Consider the following 26,185-nt stretch of genomic DNA (forward strand, 5'->3'; position numbering starts at 1 on the left):
AGTGTAGTCCTCCTCCGCCACGTCCCTGGGTGGCACTACACTTTGTGAGCTGCCGTGCCAATTTCGCCGTGTCGTAACAGAGCCCCCCCCAAAGGGCTCACTCCGGGAGCCGAAGTTCCCCGAGGCCCCCCCCCCCCCTCCGGGGGGCCGGTTTGTCTGGATGAGCCGCATGGAAGTCCTTACGCAGGCCTGCGTCCAGAATGTCTCGGGCTGGGACCCAGCACTGTTCCTCTGGTCCATACCCCTCCCAGTCCACCAGATACTGAAGTCCCCCTCTCCTCCATCTGGAGTCTAAAAAGTCGCAGACGCGGAAGGCTGGGCGGCCTCTATCACCAACGGTTCTGGTGGGGAATCCTCCGGCACTGCTGTGGCCAAGGGGCCTGAGATCACAGGTTTGAGAAGTGAGACGTGGAAAGACGGGGCGATGCGACTGTGTCTCGGAAGGTCCAGACGATACGTGACTTCATTAATTTGCCTCAGCATTCGGAAGGGCCCGATATACTTTGGTTGAAGCTTTGTGCCCGTGAGGGGTCTCAGATCTCTTGTGGAGAGCCACACCCGGTCCCCGACTCGATAATTAGGGTGAGCCCTCCGGTGTCGGTCGGCCTTTCGTTTGGCTACGTGGGACGCCTGCACCAGCTGTTGATGGGCATGCTCCCAGACCTGTTCACTTCAGTGGAACCACTCATCCACTGCTGGCGAGTCCGTGTGAGACGCGTTCCAGGGGAATAATGGCGGTTGGTAACCCAAGACACACTGGAACGGGGTGAGCTGGGTGGCGGAATGCCGTAGCGAGTTCTGGGCGTATTCCGCCCATGGAAGGTACTGACTCCAGTCCCCTGGGTTGGCAGAGCAGTAAGTCCGAAGGAACTGTATGACTTCCTGGTTGGCCCGTTCTGCCTGTCCGTTGGCCCGGGGGTGGTAGCCGGACGTGAGATTAATGGCGACCCCCATCTTCCTCATAAAGCTGGCCCAAACCCGCGATGTGAACTGTGGCCCCCTATCAGTCACAATCTCCTCGGGGATGCCAAAGTAGCGAAAGACGTGTTGAAACAGGAGTTCTGCTGTGGTGAAGGCAGATGGGATGGCTGGTAATGGAATTAAGCGCAGGGACTTCGAGAACCGATCTACGACCACCAGTATTGCGGAGTTCCCCTGCGACTTTGGCAAGTCAGTTATGAAATCTAGGGCCAGATGGGACCACGGACGTTCAGGTATGGGCAAGGGCACCAACTTCCCTGCCGGGAGCGCACGTGGGCCTTTGGACTGAGCGCAAGAGGAACACGAGGATACGATGCGCTGAACCTCTCTGGGCATGTTGGGCCACCAGTACTTCTCGGCCAGCAGTTGGTAAGTGCGGCGGGCCCCCGTGTGGCCCGTGGCCAAAGTCGTGTGGGCCCAGGTGATGAGTTCGAGATGGTACCGCTTAGGCACGAACTGTTTGTCGGGAGGACAGGCTGCTGGGATTCTTGCGCTGGGAATACGGGCTAAGTTCTGTGCTAGGGGCCACTCCAGAGCGCCCACTATGCAGGAGGGAGGCATAATGTAACACTCTTGCTCCGTCGGCCGCTCTGGGGCATAAATGCGAGACAGGGCGTCGGCCTTTGTATTCTTTGAACCAGGTCGGTAAGACAGGGTGAACTGGAACCTGGAGAAGAATAAGGACCAGCGGGCTTGGCGAGGAGTGAGCCGTTTGGCGGTTCGTAGATATTCCAAATTCTAATGGTCCGTGAAGATAACAAATGGGTGTACTGCCCCCTCCAACCAGTGTCTCCACTCTTCTAGGGCCAGCTTGATGGCCAGAAGTTCACGGTTCCCCACATCATAGTTGCGCTCTGCTGGCGACAACTTCCGGGAAAAAAAAGCCACGGGGTGTAACTTGGGACTCTCGCCAAACCTTTGCGATAGAATTGCTCCCACTCCCACCTCCGACGCGTCGACCTCCACGACAAATGGCCTGGAGGGATCCGGGTGCCTGAGAATGGGAGCCGTGGTGAAAGCCCGCTTTAGTCTCTCCAGAGCCTCCTGGGCAACTGGGGTCCACAGCAGTCGCCTGGGCTTACCTCTCAGGAGCGACGTCAGGGGTTGCGCTACTTTACTGAAGTCTTTAATGAATCTTCGGTAAAAATTTGCAAAGCCAAGGAAACGCTGCAACTCCCTGACAGTTTGTGGAGTGGGCCACTCCACGACCGCCTGAATCTTACGCTGGTCCATGGCGACCCCCCTTGGGCTAATGACATACCCCAGGAAAGAGATTGTGTGCTGGTGGAATTTGCACTTCTCAGCCTTTACGTACAGCTGGTACTGCAGGAGGCGTTGCAGTACGTGCCGGACATGCTGGACATGTTCCTCCAGGGAGGTTGAATAAATCAGGATGTCGTCTATGTAGGCGATGACATACCTTCCTAGCATGTCCCTCAGAGCATCGTTGATCAGGTTCTGGAACACAGAGGGGGCGTTAGTGAGCCCATACGGCATGACCAGTACTCATAATGTCCAGAGGTGGTGCTGAAGGCAGTTTTCCACTCGTCCCCCTCCCTAATACGAATTAAGTTATAAGCGCTGTGGGGGTCTAGCTTAGTGAAGAGGGTGGCGGACCGTAACTGTTCCAAGGCTGAGGCGACGAGAGGCAGCAGATATCGGTACTTAACGGTCACTTGGTTAAGGGCCCGATAATCAATGCATGGTTGGAGGCCCCCTCCTTTCTTCTCCACAAAGAAGAACCCAGCAGACGCAGGGGATGTGGACGGTCAGATGTACCCCTGCCGGAGAGCCTCCTGAATGTACTCCTCCATGGCCTGCTGCTCCGCTTGGGAGAGTGGGTAAACATGGCCCCGAGGTAGGCTGGCCCCGGGGAGGAGGTCAATGGCACAGTCGTAGGGCCTGTGAGGTGGGAGACAACTGGCCCTCTCCTTGCTGAACACCTCATGGAGGTCATGGTACTCGGGGGGAATTTTAACTGAGGCAGGCGACAGGGGACTCTCCACAGTCGTAGTGGCCAAAGGGACCGTGGGGCCCCTCAAACAATTCTGCAAGCAATATGGGGACCATTGGGTGAGTTGCTTGTCAGTCCAGGAGATTTGGGGGTTGTGCAGTTCCAGCCAGGGGAGTCCGAGTATAACAGGGTGTCTGGTGGAGACCGTGAGGTAAAGGACCAGAGTTTCGTGGTGGAGGGCGCTAACTTGAAGGCAGACAGGGTGTGTGCTGTGAGATATTACGCCTCCCCCTATAGGCGACCCATCAATGGATTGGAGCTCACAAGGACAGCGGAGGGGACGTATGGAAAGGCCGAGCTCCGGCACCGTCTTCTCATCTATGAAGTTCTCCGCTGCTCCGGAGTCGATGAGTGCTGAAAGAACAAAAGAACGGCCTGAATGTTCTATCACGACAGGTACAGAAAATAGACATGAAATGAGAAAATGAAAATGAGAAAATGAGACATACAAGACTGGTTAGGACTCACCCGGGCATGACAAGGTGGGTTGTCAGTGCGCCTCCCGTTCCCTCGGCGCCTCCTGTGCAGGCATTGGCGGACGACGTGGGTGTCCTCACCGCAGTAGAAGCACCGGAACTCATCGCGTCTTCTCTCCCTCTCCTCCTCGCGGAACCGTGCCCCTCCGAGCTGCATGGGTTCGCTTGCTGCGCCCGGCTCAGCTGGCAGTCAACCGTGCGATATGGGATGGTTGGTACGGCGCAGACGATCCAGCCTTATGGTCAGATCCATGAGGTCATCAAAAGTTAGCTGTTCACCCCGACAGGCCAACTCATGCAGTAACTCCGGATCGAGGCCACGGCGGAACGCGGTCTTAAGGGCTGGTTCGTTCCAGCCACTTCGGGCAGCGATAGTGCGAAACTCTAGCGCATACTCTCTTGCAGTACAAGAGCCCTGTTTGAGTTGCATGAGCTCATCACCAGTCTCCCAGCCATCAGGAGAATGATCAAAGGGGCGTTGGAACCGGGCAAGGAAGTCATCTAATGAGGGTCTGACACCACCTCCTCGCTCCCACTCAGCCGTGGCCCACGCCAAGGCTGTTCCGGAGAGTAATTCCATAAAATGGGTCAACTTACGGACCTCAGGCATCTCTGGGTGACTCTTGAAGAACAGCGCACATTGTAACATGAAGCCCTTGCATCGTGTGTGAACAGCCGGCGCTGGAATGTGCGCAGCTGGTGTCGGCTGAACATGCGCTGGGGAGGTCGGCGGTGGTGACGCGAGGGTCGGGGGCGTGGCGTTGGTGGATGCGGAAATGCTCAGTCGCGAGACTTCGGCACGCAACGCGGATATCTCATCCCGGTACACCGCTAGCGCGCGGTTTTGTTCCAGGATGACATGTTCCCAGTCCGAGGTGCCCGCTGCCTCCATAGTACGGCGAAGTATTCTGTTACGCAGCGTAGACGGAGACAAGCGCGGGCGAGTGGAGAGATAGCATGTGACTGAACACAGAACGAGAATCGAATCGGGAGAGAGCAGGTAAGCTGTATATCAGGGACGTAGGCAAATTCGTAGTGAGAGACGAGCGTGAAGTCGAGCACCAGGGAAAACACTTATAATGAAATCGGCTTGGTAAACGAACAGAGACGAGGCTGCTGAGCGGGTACTTCGCAAGCGACTAATGCTAGGGAGGCCCTTATATAACCTCAGGTGTTTGCAGGTGTTTGTGATTAGAACTCTGGCGAACTCGAGCGCGGGTATGACTGGGAAGTGTAGTCCTCCTCCGCCACATCCCTGGGCGGCACTACACTTTGTTAACTGCCGCGCCGATTTCGCCGTGTCGTAACAATATCATCCTCAATCCCAGGGCATGGTGGAACGGGTGAACGGTACCCTACTAAGTAAACTGGCAAAAATATGTGAGAGCTCTAGCCTAAACTGGGTCCAAGCCTTACCACTGGCATTGATGAAGATGCGTTCACAGACCAGTCATATGACGCACTTGACTCCTCATGAAATGCTTACTGGGCGCCAATGCCCATGGCGTTCACCCGAGGTCCATACACAGGGCCGTCTTTGGCACAATTGGAGGACGAAATGCAGGATTATGTGCGAACCCTCACCCAAATCCACAGACATTTGTATTCACAGGTTCGTGAGGCAGTCCATGGAGAGAACGAGGTACGGGAGGACGTGCGTCTAGTGGCACCCAGGGACCAGGTATACATTCGTATCTTCAAGAGGAAGAGCCCCCTCGCGGGACGCCGGGAAGGACCCTTCACCATGGTCGCTGCAACCCCCACGGCTGTGAAAGTTGAGGGGAGGAATTACTGGTATCACTTGAACCACTGCAGCTGCGCCGAACCAGGTAAGGGACCGCTACTGCAAGACACTACCGACGAACAACCGTCGACCTCAGGCCTAGTCAAGGCAGCCCACTGAGGCAGTGGTGTTCACCGATAGTGACAGTGATTCGGATGCATCCCTGAGCCCTGCCTACGGCACTCGAGCCCAGACTAAGCGGCGGGCTGTGGAAAAACTAGATATACTGTCTCAGTCTGATGCCAGTAGCCCAAACGGCCCTCTGCTTCTCTCCACTCCTTACTATGATATGGACCTTGTTCTCTCGCCCTGAGTAGAAGTGACGGGTGTCGTAGCTACCAGCCCGCAGGAATTTGTAAACCCATCGGAGGAGGATTTTCTGTCTACGCTTGCCACTCTCTGTCAGGACCTTGACGACCCCGCTTTGCCTCTGAGCCTCATTGACTTGGATACGCTGCAGTCCCTTGAAGCACAGTTGAGCTTACCTGGGCTTACTCCTGAGCTTCAGTCTCCGCATGAATCCTTGCACACTTCCCTACCACCGGTTCCGGAGGGGACCGATGGCACGAGCTCCGCAGAATAGTAGCACATATGGGGGTAGGGTGATTTTTGCAGCAGGGCTAATAACATTCTTTTTCTTTTTCTATGACCCGATGTTCAGAAGGACTATTCATACCTTCAATAATGCCCTGGATTCCTATAACACCTTTCGCCCACGATTGGTTGCCACTTCCCGAACAGCCCCCTATCCCCGTATTAGGCATGTTCGATCCTGGACTGCCCTTGGCTTAAATGTGGGTTCATGTAGCTCGATGTGCGCGTTAGCTCTCCTTAGACTCGCCCATGAAGAGTCCCTGATTGGCAGAAGTCCCCATTTGGCCTCATTCACTTTCTCCAGAGCTTGATCAGCGGAGATTCGCGTGGGACATCTTAGAATTACTGGTATGGCACGGACGAGTAGGTGCTCCTTTGAGCTGCCCACTATTGGCCCCCTGTGGATACCGTTCCTTTGCTCGACTACGGCGTGTTCTTACCATGATAGTACAGGTTCACCTTTCGCATCCCGGGCTCTCCACCCCCTCCTCATTGCCCCGATGTCAACTCCTATCGCACATAAATTAATGAAATTACAACGCTATTCAATCTCCACCGATAACACCTCGCTTACGGAGGAGCAGAGTAACATGTATCTGGCATGGATGGTCCATACTGCTCGATCTGTGACGGATCGCTCGTGTCTCGTATGTCATGATCGTAGCCTCACCCCCCATTTTATGCTGCCTATGGGGAACCTCACGGAATGCCTCACCACCCCCTATTCTGTTGATTTTTTGTGTCCTACTGTGTGCCTTCTTGGGGCCCTTTCTGCTGACTTTGGCCCATCGTGGATGTACAATGCAAGCTCCTCATGCCTGTTTCACCCTGTTTCCACTCATGTGCCGACTTTTGTCCACGTCCAACCATCTCTGCCCTTGTTCTTTCCCATTTGCCTCTGCTCCTCTGTTGGCGTGTATCCTGTGGGAAACGTGTCTGCCCGATGTAATGTCTCCCTGTTCGCTAATGATTTGCAAATTGAGACCCTCTCTGTCTGTGATTCATCCCCATGCACCCCCAGTGTGACAATTCCCCTACCTGATCTTAGTGTTGGTACTGTTCCCCTTGCGGATGTTTTCTGGTTTTGTGGGGGCCAACGTGTACGCCAGACTTTGCCTGCGGAATGGCAGGGGTGCTGCGCCCCGGTTAGGTTGGACGGTAAGACCCGTGTTTTGTTGGTGGCTGACCAACCGTCATCCAGCCGGTCCCGTTCACGCCGCGACATGGCCCTGTGGACTCAGTATGTCCGTGACGCTGGTGCAGTGAGCTATTCTGACTGGGCCACTGATGAGACCATCCATCTTGACTTTGGGGGCACCCCCGTTGGCGTTCCTGCTCGCTACAGAGCCATGGAGGCCGTTGGCAGTGGTGTAGCGTCTATTTTGCTCCCGGCTGTGCAGATCAACTTCAACGTGGCGTGGATTAATTACATGTGATACAACGAGCAACGCTTCATTAACTACTCGGTGAGTGCTTTCGGACTGGTCCGTGATCAGCTCCATGCCACCTCCCTTATGGCTGCTCAGAACCGTTTTGTCCTGGACCAGATGCGTGCCCCTGAGGAGGGTGTCTGTGCAATGATTGGTCCCGAGTGCTGTGCACACTGGTTCTGAGGGTGCTCTCTCCAAGGTCCTGGGTCAACTACAGGCCCTCCAAGCGGAGCAAGCGACTAACTCCGGCTTTGGGTCTAGTCTCCGCCTCCCGCCGTGGCTTTCCTGGTTTCTTTCTGGAGATTGGACTGCTGCCCTGACCCGCTTGGGAGTGTCCCTGCTCGCCCTCCTTCTCCTTGTTGGTCTGGTGGCCTGCTGTGTGATCCCCTGCGCACGACGGATGGTGATGTCCTCTGCCTCCTTTTCTGGCCAGTACATTGTTAAGGGTGAGGCGTTACCGCCTCAACGGGGGGTGGTGATCGAGACCATGCGACGCGAGACAATGAGCAGCGACAGCAGCAACACCAGCGAGACCGGGGGGGTCTACGAGGACATGAGACGGGACATGAGCCAGGACTGATGAGGACAGTGCAAGGGAGCGCAAGGACCCGTTTGTACAAGGTAGTGGCCAACTGGGCCTATCCGAGAAAAACGGGACCTATTGGTGTTTTGTATGTGTTCATCTGTGTTGCAGATCTACTGAACCCTGAGGGGTGAGAAGAAGATGTGATGATCCATACCCTGGGTGTAAGTGCTAACCTAACCTCTCCCCAAAGGGTGGTTCTCTACAGTACGTAAAGTGCTTGAGCCGAATACAACCGGAATACATAGAGATACTGCCGACAGAGACCGTCATGTCGATTGTTATAAAATGTTGTGATATGTGATATGATATGTGATGGGGTATGATCTGTGATGTGCAACAAAGTGTGACGTAATCAGGCACGAGAAAAGTATAATGGTGCTGTCAAGCACATAGTGCTGGCAGAGTGGGAATTTTTCCTCATAGGAGGTTTTTTCGCCCACCCCTGACTGCGAAGGATTGGGGTTTGTTTTTTGGGGGGAAGCAAGACTCTCCAGGTCCCGACAAATACAAAACTGTGGGCTGACAGGCCTAGTTGAGAAAGATAGGGACGTGTAGATCCAATCAAGTAGTTACTGTAGTGGCCACTCATACTTAGACTAGCGACGGCAGTAGTAGTGGTAATAAATGATTAGGGGAACTCAGTTAATCACAGTTATAATCCATGTAGGCAAACAAACGTATAATCAAGGTAGTTAGATTCGAAATAACATATATATAGTTGAAAGGAGAAGTTAAGGGTTAAGAGTTATGGCTAGGTACATCTACATGGGTCCAGCGCAAAATAGACGTGACGTAGGGGGCCCTAAGGCCCAATCTCCAGCTGCCAATCTACTATGAAGCCCCGGGGCGCACACCGCTAGCACCTCTCCCACCAGGTCTACAAACCCTCCTCAGCTCCTATCCTGATCAGTGTAGCATAGAGGTGGTTACTGTAAGGGACCCATTTGATTACAAGGATGAGCGAAGGAATTATAGCTTCGTTAGAGTAATCCACAGACAGCTAGCGAGGGACAGCCATGGGGTGCGGCAGAACCAGTTTCTCCACAGATACCCGCTTAATTAAGGTAGTTTATGAGGCTTTATAGCCTCAGATGGGGAATGTTGTGGATAAAAATGACATGAAATAAACTTGAGGGAGACCTAGTATGAGTAATATGTAATTTTATTGAAAATTCACAGGACTGGTGGGTGCGTAATCTTGAGGAGAGCGGTAGGGGGAAGAAAATGGGGTGCGTCCTGGGGACATGGGATAGTCAGCACGGGTGAAATAAGGAGAACGCTGAGAGTACGGCAGACTGACAGGTGAGAAGAGGGAAGAATAGTCAGAGCCCAGATCAGAGAAGGTGACATCATCCTCAGACTGAAAGCTGGAGGGAGGGTCAGGCGGAGGGTCTGTCTGTGTAGAGGCGTCAATACACACATTCACGGGGTGGATTCTGTATCGGGGGGGGGGGGGGGACCCCGGGGGGGGGGGGGGGGACGACCCCGCATTTCCATTTCCAGAGGGGGTGCTGCGAAGAACGTTAAGTAGCACCATGATGCCAGCAGTGAGATGCGCGAGCTGATAGTGAGTGTTCAGATCCAAATCCAGCCCCTCCAGTAAAGGGAGAAGGAAAAATGACGACGGGCACCTAGACACACAGAAGCGGTATTAGGCGGATATTGATGAATTGTATTCACACTTTAAGATCTTTAAGAGTAACAGACTATGGTTTATTAGTCACAGAGAAATATAAGAGCTGAGGAGTGCAGGCTGAGAAACACACACACTCTCGTACAGTCAAGGGAAGGCGTGCAGACATAACACCCCCACACACACACACACACACACTCTCTCTCTCTCTGTCTCTCTCTCTCTCTCTCACACACACACACATAAAATTACAACTTTATAAGAATAATAAAAAGGAGTATTAAGATATTATAAGGGTAATATAAAGAGTAGTAGGATATGTAGGATATTAGAAGGATAAGATAATGATATTATGAAGTAGGGTGTACAGTAAACCATTTGCAAGCAGTATAACCATATATAAAATAGTGATATAGAGCAAATATGAAAGTAAATTATAAACCTGAAATACAGAAAAATGCAAAAGAAACTTACTCATAATTCAGATGGTGAAGATTCTTGGCTCGCGAGGAAGGGTCAGGCGTGGTGTAGACGGGGGCCTTAATTTTAAGAGAAAACCATGAGGAGCCATTTATAAGGGTAGCTGAGTCAAGTTGCCCCCCCCCCCCCCGCAAGATAAAAGTGCGACCAAGGTCTCTCTAAATTGTTTTCTCTCTCTCCCACTTTCAATCCTAATGGTAGTCAGAAAGTCCTCTTTCAAAATATAATGGTAGTCAGAAAGTCCTCTTTCAAAACATAATGGTAGTCAGAAAGTCCTCTTTCAAAACATAATGGTAAATTTGATAAGCCTCTTTTTAAACATCATGGTAATGTAGATGAGCTCTTTTTGAACCCTATTGGTATTGATATCATAGTCTTTCTAAGATATATTGGTTATTTACTGTGTAAATACAGTATAAATACTGGAGCTTGAGCTCCAGGTGTAAGATCACTTCTGAGAATTCTCATCGATGTGGATCTCGTGTGGTGGAATGGAACCAATAAATCTGGACCCTTGCTTCTTCTCACTCATGGCTGGTGTCTTTTTTTCTATCTCCAACTGGGTTCACAGATGTGAGTATTTGCTTCTATGTTGAATTTTAAGTGTCTTTGGGTAATAGGCTAAATTTGGGCCAGCAGTTTCATTGATACAACATGACACTGAGTTGTTAGAAAAGGAATATGTAGTGACGCCATTGCTTGACGACGTAAAGGAACCGATGAACCGGTTCATTGAAACAAACCGTCAGAAAGAACCGGTTCGCGGAAATGAATCGGACTTTCCATCAGCGCCCACATGTAGGGTAGTGGCCCGCTTATAAAGCTGAAGCTCCGCCCATTTGGCATGAGCCATGATAAAGAATAAATATCAGGTAAGTATGAATTATTTCTATGGGTGGTTACAGGTCTGACACTAGCTCTGTGCTCACTCGTGTTCCTCAGGTTTCAGTATTAGGCCCTTTACTTTTTCATATTTATTTGTCTCCACTTGGGCATTTGCTGCAATCGCTCGGCCTACGTTATCACTTTTATGCTGACGAAAGCCAAATCTACATTCACTCAGAATCTGGTGAAAACCTTGATGTCTGTTTTCTTTCTGATTGTATTTCTGAGATAAAAACGTGGATGAATAATAATTTTCTGTGCCTGAATGTCAGTAAAACCGAAGTTATGCTTATAGGTTCCCGTCAGCAAATTCTCAAAGCTGGTCCACTGTCTTTATTTGTTGATGGCTCTGTTCTAGAGACTCAAAGTAAAATGAGGAACCTTGGAGTAATTTTTGATACCGGTCTTACATTTTTGATTCTTTTGTACAGAGCACTGTTGAGCATCCTTTTTTTCACCTCAGAAACATAGCACCCTATGCTAAACTTCTCTGTAGCTGAAAAACTGATAAACTCATTTGTTGTCACTCGGCTGGATTACCGTCAGAGTTTCTAAATCCACAATCAATAAACTCCAATATGTTCAAAACTCTGCTGTGAGGATCCCGACTGGGACCAGGAAATACAATCATATTACTCCTGTTCTGGAGTCCTTGCACTGGCTCCCGGTCAGGTTCCGTGTTGATTTTAAAATTATGATGCTGACATACAAAGCATTACATGGTTTGGCTCTTCATTACTTGTCTGCTTTATTAATTCCTTACACCCCAAATCACAGACTGCGCTCCTCACAGTGTAATCTGTTAACTGTTCCACAAACCTGCTTAAAATCTATGGGTGACGGGGCTTTTTCTGTCTATGTTCCTTCCCTTTGGAACTCTCTTCCTCTCGAACTTAGGGAAGCTCAGACCTTTGGCATTTTTAAAGCTCAACTTAAGACTTACTTTTTAAACTTTTATTTATTATTTTTATTATTATTATTATTATTATTATTATTATTAACTTTTATTTATTTCATTTTTTTCTGTGTACTGCTTATTGTGTGTACAGCGCTTTGAGAAGCTGCTTTTAAAGGCACTCTATCAAAGTTTATTATTATTATTATGAATACAACAACCTCACATATAAAAATAAGTATACATCATCATTAACATATAATATGATCATAATACGAACATACACACATATTAACCACCTTCCTCATGTTCATTTCAATAAAAGTCCCCCTTTTCCCCCAGACACATAAACACTGGTGCAGAAATAGGACAGGAGTTGATCTCCTCCCTCTTGCTGTAGTCTCGGCGGACTGGACCCGGAAGACGGACGCGGACAATCTACAGCACAAACAAAGACAGACTATACAAATATACAGACACGTAAATAAAGATGTTCTGTTTTAAACTTATCTGGTGTGTGTAGTGTGATTATTGGGGATGTGGATCAGCAGGGAGAAGTAATATGTGATAAAAACCTTTGTGTGTGTGTGTGTGTGTGTGTGTGTGTGAAATGGAGCTGTAGCGCAGACCCACGTGTGCAGTCTGTTTCAGTGTTTCCCAACTGGTGTACCATCTGATGAGAGCAGGGTGCCGTGTAGAAATCCTTCAAACATTTCTAAAATGCTAAATTGTGTAGCTATAAAACATTTAATAGCCGATATATGATCAATATCTGATGTCTGAAATAATAACACAGACACAGAAATAATAAGACAGACACACGTGCATAACAATAATAATAAAAAATATATATAAATAATAATAATTCCCTCCCCCTCTCTGACCTGTCAGCAGCACGTCAACATCAGTCTGTGTTTTATCCTAATAATTAGCGTGTGACGATGCGTGTGTAGTGCAAAAGAATATGGACAGATTTCTTAAAAGAAAAGCTCCAGGTGCTTCTGGTCCATCAACTTCATCCTCATGGAGATAAAGCCCTGTTCATACTTCCGCCTGACTCCGCAGCGCGAGCCTCCCCAAACGCACGAGGCGTTTATACTTGACGCGCTCGCGGTTGTAATGTTATTTTAAACGAAAGGGGGCGACTCTGAGTAATCGTCCTATAAACCAACAGGAAGTAGGTGAGAGAAGAAGTAGTTTGTCTGAACAACCATAGCAACGTTTACAAACATGGCGTCTCGCGTGGAGTTGCTGAATGCTGAGGAGGAATTGTTGTGTTTGTTGTTGATGTTTGTTTTCAGTAAACTTCACTAAAACCCACAGTGTGGAAAAAAGAACAAAGAATCATATAAGAATCATATAAAACCCAGTAAACCTCGAGATTATCACATCACATTACAACAAAATATATAGCTATAAATATGAGAACATGTATAAAACTAAATTGAACAACCTCAATTTTTTTTATTTTATTCATTTCATTAAGATTTTTATTTAACATCAACCTTTACTTTCATTATATAGACTTATTTATTATTTATTGTAGGCTCATTTTGTAAATGTTAGCAATTACAGTAGATATCAGCAAAAAGTGGGAGCATCCTGCAAATGTAATTTCTCATATTTACAAAATCAGGTGATTATTATGTTCACCCATCAGTGTAAATGTCTCTTTATTTATAGAGACAAAAGAAAGTTATTACAGAATGATCACTCTGTATGTTCACCCATCAGTCTAAACATCTCTGTGTATAAAGACAAGAGAATGAGGTTTAATCACTGTGTCTGAAGGTGTAGTGTAGTGACTGAGTTTATTTGTGAAGATACTGATGAATGAAAACATGGTGCACTCCCAAAAAAAAAAAACTTTCAGCATTGGCTTTATTCTATCAACAGTATGTACAAAGCAAATCGAAATCACTATTTTTAAAAACCTTTCCATGGATTTTTTGCCATCTGGCTCTCTCTATGGTCCTGCATGGATGGATCATAGAGAAGCCTGTACAATTGTACCTTTTGGTAAGAGTCGCCTCAAAGTCATTAATTTTCTGATCCAGCAAGTTACAAAAAATGCCGTGCAAACCGGCATGAGAAACGAGGCCTCGTGCACTCAACGCACTCGACCGCCCACTCCATGATGACATAATTTTTGCCTCACCTTCCCTCGCGCTATTGTGGATGTGTCGAGTATAAACCAGGCTTAACGCTGTGTAGCATTAGTGCTTGTGTAGGGAGCCACAATCTTTTTATAATTTTCAAAGGGTACCTTGACTGAAAAATGGTTGGGAAACGCTGATCTAGACAATGACTAAACTACTGCGTGTGTGGGCAGATGATGTGAAGTTAACTAGATGGGGCGGAGTGTGAGTGCTGTCTTGTCTTCTGTCACACAAACTTCTATGGGAGGTCCAGATGACTTGTAATGAATAATGAAATAAGAAAAAGAGAATATAATATTATTGTGAATGAAGCAGCTTCACACAGATATAAACCAGTCAAGTTCATTTCACCAAATACTGTAATAAATAAAAGGGTTAGATTATTAGACATTATACACATTTACCCTGACTTCATGAGTATATAGTATATTTAATAAAAAACATAATGATAACTTTCTTTTCATATGTGAAGCTCAGTACCTCAGTAAAGCCACATTCATTGCTGTTACAGTGCCCTCCACTAATATTGGCACCACTGGTAAATATGAGCATTGAAAATGCCCATTTCCACCATCAGGGCAATATTTAAGAAGTTCCAGTCAACTGGAAATGCTGGAATTGCACGTGTGTCTATATTGTCTCACCGCAATGTGAAGAGGATGGTTCGAGTGGCCAAAAATCTCCAGGGGTCACAGCTGGAGAATTGCAGAAGTTAGTTGCGTCTTGGGGTCAGAAAGTCTACAAAACTACAATCCAAAGTCACCTACATCACCACAAATTGTTTGGAAGTGTTTCAAGAAAAAAGCCTCTTCTCTCACCAAAAAACAAACTCAAGCGTCTTCAGTTTGCCAGACATGACGGGAACTCCAAATGGGATCGGGTTCTATGGTCAGATGAAACCAAAATTGAGCTTTTTGGCAATAAACACCAGAGGTGGTTTTAGCGCACACAGAGAAGTAGCCATATTGAACAGTACCTCATGCCCACGGTTAAATATGGTGGTGGCTCTTTAATGTTTTGGGGATGATTTTCTGCCAGAGGACCTGGACATTTTGTTAGGATACATGGCATCATGGACTCTATCAACTATCAACAGATATTAAATGAAAACCTGACTGCCCTGCCATGGCCATCCCAGTCCCCTGACTTGAAACCCATAGAAAACCTGTGCGGTGAACTGAAGAGGAGAGTCCACTAATGTGGACTGCAAAATTTGAAGGATTTGGAGAGATTCTGTATAGAGGAACGTCCTCAGATCCCTTGCCATGTATTCTCCAACCTCATCAGACATTATAGGAGAAAACTCAGAGCTGTTATCTTGGCTAAGGGAAGTATAGACTAATAGCATGCCAATAATTGTTACACACCTATATTTAAAAAATAAAAATTTTGGATAAACCTGTGTTTTGTTTAGAATTGTTTGATATCCATGAGAATTTTTGTGAATTTTTTTTTAACAAAATATCAAAAGGTTAAACAATAAATGCAATTTTTCACAGCCTTCTTTGCTCATATTTACCAAGGGTGCCAATATTAGTGGAGGGCACTGTATATCATGTTTTTACTTGCAGTACCTTGTAGAGGCAGTAGGTTCACACAGCACAGCCGAGCTCAGATGTACAGATGCTAATCTATGAATGTTTTCATTTAAATGGCAGCAGTGATACAGTTTAAGACTTCCTGATTCATTATGTAGTCTTATCTGAAAACTGTACACAACTGCACATTATCTCACGTCAGTCATTTCAGATCTGATTTACATTTTAAAAAAAAAACATTCATATCTAGTAATGAATGTGATTAATTGACGTTATTATACAAAGAGTTTATTTGTTCAGCAAATATGCGACTTTCATTTTAAATGATTAACAGTTAAGACATGAAACATTATTGTGGTTTGGTTTATATTCTAGTTGAGCTGTGTGAGAAATGAGGAAATGCTGTCATTCACATTCTCACTAAAGCCAAAATTAAAACAGCCACACATGCATGTTCTCACTCTAGTTTCTGTGGTAAACACCAACAGCACTCAGTGAGCTGAGCTAAAAATAAAAGATAAACACTTTGTGTAAAGGACATTAGACGTTGGATGTTAACTAACTTCCTTTTACTTAATTCTGATAAAACAGAAATACTTTTATTAGGCCCATGTGTAGCTAGAAGTAATCTTTCTGATCACATGGTTACTCTGGATGGTCTTTCTGTTTCATCATGTGCAGCAGTTAAAGACCTTGGAGTGATTATTGACTCCAGTGTATCATCTCATGCTCATGTAGATAATATTACTAGGATAGCCTTCTTTCATCTCAGAAATATTTCTAAGATAAGAAACATATCGTCACTACACGATGCGGAAATACTAGTTCATGCATTCGTCACCTCTAGATTAGATTACTGTAATGCCTTACTGTCTGGATGTTCCAGTAGGAATATAAATAAGCTCCAGTTAGTCCAGAATGCAGCTGCTAGAGTCCTAACTAGAACTAGAAGGTACGACCATATCACACCGATATTATCAATACTGCATTGGCTCCCAGTAAAATCTCGCATTAACTATAAAATACTTTTATTAACCTATAAAGCACTAAACGGTCTCGCGCCACAATATCTACTACTTAGATCAAAAGATGCAGGTTATTTGACGGTACCTCGAATAGTGAAGGCTACAGCAGGGGGAAGAGCCTTCGCTTATAGAGCCCCACAGTTATGGAACAGTCTTCCAATTAGTGTTCGGGACTCAGACACAGTCTCAGTGTTTAAGTCTAGGCTTAAAACGTATTTGTTTACTCAAGCCTACCCTGACTAGATTCTATTTTACTACTTCGCAGTCATAATAATCTTTTTTCTCCCTCTCTCCTTTCGCCGAGCCCCACATGAATTTATGGAGATACTAGAGATCCAGATCCTTTCTGCCTCTGGATGGAACTCAAATCTTCTCTAATTCCAGACTGCTGGGACTACGGCTGCTCCTAACGCCATACAGACTTCATATAAATCCATAATGAACTTTTTCACACTAACTGTTGTTACCCAGATGAGGATGGGTTCCCTTCTGAGTCAGGTTCCTCTCAAGGTTTCTTCCTCTTAAAACATCTTAGGGAGTTTTTCCTTGCCACGGTCACCACTCAGTGGCTTGCTCAGTTGGGATAAATTCACACCTTTAATATCTGTATACCGTGTTGATATTTCTGTAAAGCTGCTTTGAGACAATGTCTATTGTAAAAAGTGCTATACAAATAAAATTGAATTGAAATTGAATTGAAAACATAATGCTAGATGTCACTGCAGCATACATTAAAGACCTAAACATGAATTAGTGATGGGGATTAATAAATATAAAAGATCTAAACACATATTAACTATGGGGATTAATAAATATAAAAGATCTAAACACTTGTTTATGGGATTAGTACATACAGTCCCCTCTGAAACTATTGGAACAGCAAGGCCAATTCATTTGTTTCTGCTGTACGCCTGTAGACCATTGGATTTCATATCAAAAGATGGATATGAGACAAGACTTTAGAGTTTTTATTTCTTGGTATTTACATCTTGGTGTTAAACATCATAAAGCATAGAACCTTTTGTATCAGACCAAACAATTTTTAGGTGAGCAAAAGTGTAGGAACAGATAAGTTGAAGTAAACTGAAGTAAATAACACTTAATATTTGGTTGCATATCTCTTGCTTGCAATAACTTCATCAAGCCTGCAGCTCACTGACATCACCAAATTATTAATTCCTTCTTTTGTGATGCTTTTCCAGACTTTTACCAGAGTACATATCAGACTCTTTTCACTTTTTCCATTTAATTTGTTTTCATTTAAAACTTTTTTAGATTTCAATAGCATTTTATTTCTCAAGCCTATTTATTCAGTACCTGTCATCAGCATTACTCAGTACTTGTTCATCTCCAGAAAAACACCTCCTACTTTCACATGAAGCTTTATAGATTGCTATCTTATCATTTGCTCGAGCCATATCCCCCTGTAGATCTCGTCTGGTTTCCCACTGCAGCTAAGCAGGGGTGAGTTTGGCCATTACCTTCATGGAAGACTCTCTGGGGAAAACTAAGCTTGCTGCTGGAAGCAGCAAAGAGAGCATGGGGTGCTCACTCTGTGGGGTGCTCAGTGTGGGTCCTAATGCACAGTCTTTGGGATAAGACATTAAACCAAGGTCCTATGGTCATTAAAAATCCCAGAACACTTATTTTTCTGTATAACCCTGGTGTCCTGGTGAAATTCCCCCATTGGCCCCCATCATGGCCCCCTAATAATCTCCATCCCTGAATTGGCTACATCACTCTCCTCTCCACCGATATCTGGCTGTTCTGGGTGTTCTGGGTTTACTGGGTGTTCTGGCATATCCAGGTGGATGCTACCCCCCCCCCCCCCCCCCCCCACTTTGAGTGCCTAGAAAAGACTTACATTGATCTAAGGAATTGTTATTATTATTATTATTATTATTATTATTATTATTATTATTATTATTATTATTATTATTATCCAAATATAATGGATGAAAATACACACAGATTTATTGGAAAAATCTAAATTTTAGAATCCCTTTCACTGATCACATCTAGGTTGTAGATTTAAGAACCCCATTTTGTGACTAGCAGAAGCCCTGCCTCCCAGCTTCATAGGAGGTTCTGACATCATGTCCAGTGAACTTTTCTGATCTTTATGGACTGCATCAAACCTAAAACCTGAAGTAAATCTGACAGAATAGAAAAGTTTTTTGATTTAGGAAAGACCTCGTTCTTTTAAAAGAGTTAGCTTGCTTACTCAATTAAACGAGATAAAAAGCTTTACAGAAAGGTCCACTGGATGTCTTGTTGAGATCAATCATGAACCTGAGTGAAGTAGCAGAGGAACTGTATAAGTTCAGGAGTTGAATAAAGTTATGTTCTGCAAATTGTTGTTATAATTTCTGGGTTCACATGAAAAGAGCACATCAACTTTGACCAGAATGGAAGTCTTTCTGTCTTTCTCTCTGTGTGTAAGAACACAGGAAGTGTAGTGGCTTTAACACAGACCACTGATCAGTCAGTCCTTCATCAGAGTGACAGGATGGAGCTCCGTCCACTCCGTGTGATGATCTGTGAGTAAATGTTTTCTTTGTGTCTTCATTAGAGTGAGTGGCGGCTTAAAACAATATGTTCAGATGAAGTCTAATGTCCTGTGTGATGAGGTTAATATGTGATTAGAACATTTTCGTAAGAGTCTCTGATATGATTGTTGGATCAGTGTACATCCATATCAGTTGTGTGAGTTAGTTCATTTGAGTTGAGCCCTTGTGAGAACTTTTTTTATTATTTGGTTACTGAGGTTAAGGTAAGGGTTACATTCATATATAGAATAGTATTAATTAGTTACATTAATAATGATATCAGTGGGAGCGTACAGTACAGTCCCCTCTGAAACTATTGGAACGGCAAGGCCTATTCATTTGTTTCTGCTGTACACCAAAGACATTTGGGTTTGTGATCAAAAGATGGATATGAGACAAGAGTTTAGGATTTCAGCTTTTATTTCCTAGTATCTACCAATTGGGTGGTCTGAAAGAAATGTGCTATGTTCTACGTCGTTTAACACATCTACATATAAATACCAGGAAACAGAAGCTGAAATTCTAACCTCTCTTCTCCTTTTCATCTTTTGATCTCAAACCCAAATGTCTTCAGTCTACAGCAATAACAATAACTTGGCCTGCTGTTCCAATGGTGTCAGAGGGGCCTAAATATTTTTTATTTTCAGCATAGTTTATGTGGATTGCTGTTTATTGGGTGTGTCCTCACTGCATCCTGTAGTATAATGACATTAGATTAGATATACTACGTACTGGATGTTCTAACCTTAACACTAACCCCAACCCTAACCATAGATGGATAACAGTGATGTACTGTGTCTGCCATTGGCGCATACGTGTTACAACATACATTACGTAGTGGATCTATTCCAATGCAATCTAATCTAATCTAATCACACTACAGACTGCAGTGTCCTTTGGTTCATTTTAGTGCATATGTGTAGAACCTAAAATCTTCAGGATTTGTGTGTTATTTTGGGTTGTAGAGTGTCTGAGGTGGCATAGAGTTTTTTTTCTGAGCATGAATCAGATTTTGGTTCATGATATTTTTGGGGGCTTTTATCATGGATGAACATTTTCTGTTTCTTAGAAGGTATGAAAGGAAGAGTACATGATCAGTTATGTGGTTAGTTTTAAATAAATAAATAAATAAATAAAAGATAGTGTTGATAAGTTGTGTGTGAGCGTGTTTGTGTGGTAAGAACTGCGGCTGCATCCGAAATGGCATACTGTGACAGGTCTACTGCATTAGATTCAGTAGCCTACCTGCTCCATTAGATTCAGTACCTGCTGCATTAGCTTCAGTACCTGCTACATTAGATTCAGTACCTACTGCATTAGATTCAGTACCTGCTGCATTAGATTCAGTACTTGCTACATTAGATTCAGTACCTTCTGTATTCGATTCAGTACCTACTGCTCGGGCGTTAATACACTACAGTACTGATCAGTAGTAAGTGGTAAGCATGAATACAAATGGGACATACTACTTGGTGCCGATTCTGACAGCTCGTCCGTGCCAGTCTTGTTGCATTATGGCAGAGGTTCTCAATCTCTCAAGCCCCCCCATATTAGAGGAGACCAGGTATAATTATGATCTATTCTACACTATATATATATATATATATATATATATATATATATATATATATATATATATATATATATATTTATGTACAGTATCTCACAAAAGTGAGTGCACCCCTCACGTTTTTGTAAATATTTGATTGTATCTTTTCATGTGACAACACTGAAGAAATGACACTTTGCTACAATGTAAAGCATTGAGTGTACAGCTTGTGTAACAGTGTAAATTTTCTGTCCCCTCAAAATAACTCAACACACAGCCATTAATGTCTAAACCGCTGGCAACAAAAGTGACTACACCCCTAAGTGAAAATGTCAAATTGGACCAAAAGTGTCAATATTTTTTGTGGCCACCATTATTTTCCAGCACTGTCTTAACCCTCTTGGGCATGGAGTTCACCAGAGCTTCACAGGTTGACACTGGAGTCCTCTTCAACTCCTCCATGACGACATCACGTAGTTGGTGGATGTTAGAGACCTTGTGCTCCTCCACCTTCCGTTTGAGGATGCCCCACAGATGCTCAATAGGGTTTAGGTCTGGAGACATGCTTGACCAGTTCATCACCTTCACCCTCAACTTGTTTAGCAAGGCAGTGGTCGTCTTGGAGGTGTGTTTGCGGTCGTTATCATGCTGGAATACTGCATACTGGTCATGCTCTGCTTCAGTATGTCACAGTACATGTTGGCATTCATGGTTCCCTCAATGAACTGTAGCTCCCCAGTGCCGGCAGCACTCATGCAGCCCCAGACCATGACACTCCCACCACCATGCTTGACTGTAGGCAAGACACACTTGTCTTTGTACTCCTCACCTGGTTGCTGCTACACACGCTTGACACCATCTTAACTAAATAAGTTTATCTTGGTCTCATCAGACCACAGGACATGGTTCCAGTAATCCATGTCCTTAGTCTGCTTGTCTTCAGCAAACTGTTTGTGGGCTTTCTTGTGCATCATCTTTAGAAGAGGCTTCCTTCTGGGACGACAGCCATGCAGACCAATTTGATGCAGTGTGTGGCGTATGGTCTGAGCACTGACAGGCTGACCCCCCACCCCTTCAACCTCTGCAGCAATGCTGGCAGCACTCATACGTCTATTTCCCAAAAACAACCTCTGGATATGACGCTGAGCACGTGCACTCAACTTCTTTGGTCGACCATGGCGAGGTCTGAGTGGAACCTGTCCTGTTAAACCGCTGTATGGTCTTGGCCACCGTGCTGCAGCTCAGTGTCAGGGTCTTGGCAATCTTCTTATAGCCTAGGCCATCTTTATGTACCGCAACAATTCTTTTTTTCAGATCCTCAGAGAGTTCTTTGCCATGAGGTGCCATGTTGAACTTCCAGTGACCAGTTTGAGGGAGTGTGAGAGCGATGACACCAAATTTAACACACCTGCTCCCCATTCACACCTGAGACCTTGTAACACTAACAAGTCACATGACACCGGGGAGGGAAAATGGCTGATTGGGAACATTTTGGACATTTTCACTTAGGGCTGTACTCACTTTTGTTGCCAGCGGTTTAGACATTAATGGCTGTGTGATGAGTTATTTTGAGGGGACAGCAAATTTACACTGTTACACAAGCTGTACACTCACTACTTTACATTGTAGCAAAGTGTCATTTCTTCAGTGTTGTCACATGAAAAGATATAATCAAATATTTACAAAAATGTGAGGGGTGTACTCACTTTTGTGAGATATATATATATATATATATATATATATATATATATATATATATATATATATATGTTTTAGATAGATAGATAGATAGATTATTTTATTTTTGCTTTCGTGTTTTTGTACTTTTTTATTACTTTTCATAACTTTTATGACATTTATAAAGCTATATAATGGACAGGTATTGAACATGAATGATATAAAGTTTTCCTGAACACTATAAATACTTTGAACAAGAGAACTATGTAAAACATGTTGCATTCCAGTCGTCTCGCATTCTAAAAACATTCACATTGGGAAGAAGGGCGTGTCTCATTATCCATGACATTGTTAAATCTCCGGCTCTCAGCCCCTCACTGAACAGAGCAGACTCAGAGGGAGGTGTGAGTGCAGCATGAAAGCAAGACCTCACGCTTGCAGGACAGTACTGGACACATTTGGAAAGTTGCTAAGGTTTGTCCAAAAAGTTGCTAAATTTGTCACTAGGTGCTTTTCTTGCAAAAAGAATGTCGCTAAAGGGGTCTGAAAAGTCGCTAAGTTGGCAACACTGGTCTGCAGTGACAGCTAGATAAAAGGCAGCTAAACTCCACCTGTACCCAGAAAAGAGAAAATACAGAGGGAGAGAAAAGACTGAGTTTTTCATTTATACTCATTTTATTTGAAAAGCAATACAATACACAGAGTACACAACAGATGCCCTGTCTGTGTTTTTTTTGCACCTCCCTTCCGATCTCTTCCCACCTCCCCAATGGGGCCCCTGGTTGAGAACCACTGCATTATGGGATAGCACAGTGTCCAGTGCTATTATTTTTGGTGTACTACCATAGGCTGAATATCCCTACTACCCTACTACACAGTAGGTGAAAAGCAGTACACCAAAGTAGTAGCATGTCAGAATTCTCAGTATTCATCAAACAGTAGGTGAGAAATACCCGGATGACCTTCTGATTCTGCAGTATGGATCCAGTGGACACTGTGGATACTGCACTATCCCATAATGTAATGGAATTGGCTACGTACTGTATCAACAAGCTGTAGGTACTGAATCTAATGCAGTACGTACTGTCATGGTATGCGACAGGGCCGGTTCTAGACATAGGTAAACCAGGCAGTCCTTAGGGCGACACCAGCTTGGAGGCACCGATGAGCGCCCCAACGCCCTCGCCACCACCCCACTGACCCACCCACAAGAAAGAGAGTACCTGGCCTGGGCATTCAGGGCTATAGTCCCAAAGATTTTTTATTTAGCCCCAAATCACTCAGTAGTGAATAATTCACGTAGTGAGCAGTTTGTCAATATGTAACTGAACATCAGTAAAATACTGAAGTGTTGTAATTTTATCTTCAGTAAATGGAGGTGAGACCAATCAGACAAGGTTTACAGTAAAATACGTGGAAATACTTGTGTCTTATTTGCTGACAGCTCTGAATTCTGCCCAAAGCCATCTCACACAGTCAGTGTGAGGGGAAAAATGGATATACACTGATTTTTATTCATTTTTAACCAGTATAGTCGCTGAAACTGAATCACTAACATCCTCTGATGTGTAAATGTCTGTATGAGTTACAGTTTACGTGAACATGATATGAGCAGAACACAAGGACAGATAATGTACTCTGCATGGCTCTGTAGCAGCTAAACCCATACGATGATAGCTTAGTTAGCTTAGCTTGACACCAAACTAGCCTAGTATCATGTTAGAGAGCCAAATGGTTTTATATTTTATGGTCTGGTAGTCCTGCAAACAATGAAAACACCTGAGGCAAGTTTTATGATAAATCCAACTTTTTATCTGATCAAGTCCTACATTGACAGGTAAATTACCACAGCCTCCGATAAAAAATAGGCTACTAGCTGAGTTGAGAACGTTGAGCTGGAGATCTGGAGAACTTTATCTCAAGTTTTACTACCTGTACCACTGAGTTGGGAATTGTGATTCATATCAAGTAGGTCCATCAGCAAGGTTTTTACAAACAGATTATGAAAGTTTACTCAGATTACTCAGTCACTTTGAGTAGTTTTCAATTCTCATTCATGAAATTATGAGGACATAAAGAAAACATCATGGGAGCATTAAGAGAACATTAGTGGAACGTTCTGCAAACCTATAAACATCTTTCTGTTTCCATAAAGAAAACTTTAATGGCTAACAAAAAACAAACCTTAAAAATGTATGTTCTGGGAACCAAAAATTGTTAGCTGGATATACCTGATATAATATAATCACCTGATTATACCCCTTTCCATGCATATACTGCCCCCCAGTGGTGTCAGCCTCCAAATACATGTATTACATATACCTTTACAAGTGCTTCTAAAAAAAAAAATGTAATACTGTGGAAAAATCCATTTTTGCCATAATTTAATATGTATATTCTAGATTCATTACACATGAAGTGACATATTTCAATATTTTTTTGTTGTTTTAATCTCAATGATTTTGGTTTACAGCTCATGGAAATCAAAAATCACAAAATATTAGAATAAAGAATTTAAAATGCAGAAATGAGACCTGAGAATAGCTATAATCAGATAATTAACTCAAAACACCTGCAAAAGTTTCCTGAGCCTTTAATCTCTCAGTCTGGTTCAGTACACACATCCACAATCATGGGAAGATGACAGTAAATTGTATATTTCATTTGGAAATCAAGGTCCCAGAGTCTGGAGGAAGAGTGGAGAGGCCACTGTGTCCAGTGTAAAGTCCAGTGTGAAGTTTCCACAGTCAGTGATGATTTGGGGTGCCATGTCATCTGCTGGTGTTGGTCCACTGTGTTTTCTCAAGTCGAGAGTCAATACGATGCCTACCAGGAGATTTTAGAGCACTTCATGCTTCCATTTGCTGACAAGCTTTATGGAGATGCTGATTTCCTCTTCCAGAAGGACTTGGCACCTGCCCAGAGTGCCAAAACTACTAGTAACTGGTTTACTGACCGTGGTGTTACTGTGCTTGATTGGACAGCCAACTCGCCTGACCTGAACCCCATAGACAATCTATGAGAGACACCAGACCCAACAATACAGACGAGCTATAGGCCACTATCAAAGCAACCTGGGCTTCCAGAACACCTCAGCAGTGCCACAGGCTGATTGCCTCCATGCCACGGCGCATTGATGCAGTAATTTGTGCAAAACGATTAAAGCCTTGACCGAGTATTGAGTGCATAAATTAACATACTTTTCAGACGGTCGAGTTTCTGTATTATAAATTCTTTATTCTAATATTCTGAGATATTGGATTTTTGATTTCCATGAGGTGTAAGCCATAATCATTGAGATTAAAAGAAAAAAGGCTTGAAATATTTCACTTTATGTGTAATGAATCTAGAAAATATGAAAGCATCACTTTTTGAATTAAATTAATGAAAAAAAGAACTTTTCCACAATATTCAAATTTTTTAGATACACCTGTATCGACAATGGCCCCTACACACCGACCCCATAATTGTTGGTGTGCAACTACGATCCTTTAAATTACCAAAGGAGCTGGAATATGTATGTGTGTATATCTACTTTAGAGATCAGTCCTCAGTGTCTTCTAAAAACAGGCAGATTTTAATCACGGGTCTGTCCAGTAATCCTGTTTTAGTTTTGAGTTGTGCAGTTCGTATTAGTCCTCTTTTGTCAGGATATGTTTGAGATATTTTGTCAAGTAGTCAAGAACTTTGTGGAGCTAGTGGATCCATGATGATCACAATATCACCAACAGCAAAGCTTCTGTGTGGTTTCGTCCACTTCTGATATTCCTGGAGCAGTGGAAGGTATTCTCTGATCCACCTTTTCCAAAAAGATCAGACAAGTATTGGACTTGTCTCCATTTATGTCTGATGTACAGATCACTGTCTTTAAAAAGTCATGCTGGAAGAAGTGGTTTTGATCTCAGCTGTAAAATGTGATTGGTCATAAGAG

The 26,185-nt window shown here is 44.4% G+C and overlaps 1 protein-coding gene across 1 annotated transcript in view; it reads left to right on the forward strand.

Annotated features, from left to right (window-relative positions):
- Positions 1–26,185, forward strand: part of LOC128610639 (carcinoembryonic antigen-related cell adhesion molecule 5-like) — a 112,574-nt gene that overhangs the window by 81,591 nt on the left and 4,798 nt on the right. The gene's annotated exons all lie outside the window — the stretch shown is intronic.

The sequence above is a fragment of the Ictalurus furcatus genome, chromosome 7 (assembly GCF_023375685.1).
Source record: "Ictalurus furcatus strain D&B chromosome 7, Billie_1.0, whole genome shotgun sequence".
Lineage (NCBI taxonomy): Eukaryota > Metazoa > Chordata > Actinopteri > Siluriformes > Ictaluridae > Ictalurus > Ictalurus furcatus.